General features: G+C 49.0%; 1 protein-coding gene across 1 annotated transcript in view; it reads right to left on the reverse strand.

Moving 5' to 3' along the window:
• Positions 1 to 261, reverse strand: part of LOC132173000 (protein GRIP) — a 17,625-nt gene that overhangs the window by 4,894 nt on the left and 12,470 nt on the right. The gene's annotated exons all lie outside the window — the stretch shown is intronic.

Below are 261 nucleotides of genomic sequence, written 5' to 3' on the forward strand. Positions count from 1 at the left end.
CTCAAAGCAAGCATTGAACATGCCTTTGGCTGGCAGTATCACTTTCCTATTTCAAATCTCCAATCAATAAATATGCCACTCAAGATTCGTATCGTATTGTAAGCTCTGCAAAAAGCGCTCTCTCTCTCTCTCTCTCACTCTGGGTCTCTGAGATCTCGAATCTAACCTGTGAACACCATGGCTATGGCAACCTCACCCCACTCACTCCTCCTCCAGAACCCCAACCGTCCCCCCTCAAAAACCCCATCAGCCCCACCACCC

Source organism: Corylus avellana, chromosome ca2 (genome assembly GCF_901000735.1).
Source record: "Corylus avellana chromosome ca2, CavTom2PMs-1.0".
NCBI lineage: Eukaryota > Viridiplantae > Streptophyta > Magnoliopsida > Fagales > Betulaceae > Corylus > Corylus avellana.